A 1,291-nucleotide genomic window follows, 5' to 3' on the forward strand; every position below is an offset into this window, starting at 1 on the left:
GACCAATACCAAGCAATAGAATGAAGAACAAGTAAGAAAGCAATATATATTAAAGTGGCCTCGGGCCAGTGAGAGCAAGCAAGTTAGAAAGAAGAAAGAGAGAGAGATATTATTGCACTTGTGGAGAAATAGTTGGATCAACATTAGCCCTTTACAAAGTGGCATGGATTCCCCTTATATAGGAGAGGGGATACAATATAGTACAGAGTGCATTAAGTGTGAAGGCACGGGGATGGGATGGCTAGGCACGGTGCTAGTGCTTGCTATTCTAGTTGTTCGCCTCAGGAATCCCACGTCCTCGGAACCTTCGTTGGATCGCGGACAAATTCCACATCCTCGGAATCTTTGCTGGGCATGGACGAACCTCGAATGAGGGAGCTCGATCGTAATCCTGCTGCCTCGAGATGCTGATATGACTTCCCGAATGCACCTTATCAGCGAGAAATAGACCCCTCCGATTTCACCGCATACAGTGTTCATTGTAGGTTTCTTGGGCATGCTGGTATTCCCAATCCAAGGGGATAGAATCTATACTAGGCTGGCCATGGTGGCCAAAAATTTGATGGACGGGATCGAGGGGCATACATATACCATTGTCCCTATGATCATTGCAGATATGTACCAGGCCTTGGAATGTTGTCAGAAGGGGTTCAGATTCTTTAAGGGTTGCAATTTGCTGTTACAGGTTTGGTTGTTGGAGCATCTCCAAAGGGGTCAATACCGCCAAGAGTTTCCACGAAGGCCTTGGAATGATCACATAGCTTTCCATCACCTTAAGATAATGACTTATATTCCGGACATGTTTGCTCAGCCTAAGGATGTTGTAGGATGGGTGCAGTTTTTCAACAAGTTAACTGAGGACCAGGTCCAGTGGATGTTCGAGTGGTTCCCCACCGATGAGTTCATCATCAAATCCAGGGATGTTCCATACTTGGTGTTGATTGGGTTAAGGGAGATATATCCTTATGCTCCCCTCAGGGTTATGAGACAGGTCATACCACGAGCCACTAAAATGAGTCACTTCATAGCTGATTTTCAGGGTGACGCCATCCCATATAAGAATGAGGCACAACATATTTGGACTTTGAAGATTATCGTGGAGAAGGATACCATCAAGCCGGACCGATATCATGCGGGTCACTCATACTTTTACCCCTCGTGGTTGGATGATAACATAGCCGGGATCTTCGAGCCAAGGGTTGGTCTAGGAAACAGGGTCATAGACGAAGTTGCCGAAGCAGAGGTGAAGTATAACAAGCTGCACAAAAGATTTTGTGAGTCTGAAGCTGAG

The sequence above is a fragment of the Nicotiana tabacum genome, chromosome 22 (genome assembly GCF_000715075.1).
Source record: "Nicotiana tabacum cultivar K326 chromosome 22, ASM71507v2, whole genome shotgun sequence".
Taxonomy (NCBI): Eukaryota; Viridiplantae; Streptophyta; class Magnoliopsida; order Solanales; family Solanaceae; genus Nicotiana; species Nicotiana tabacum.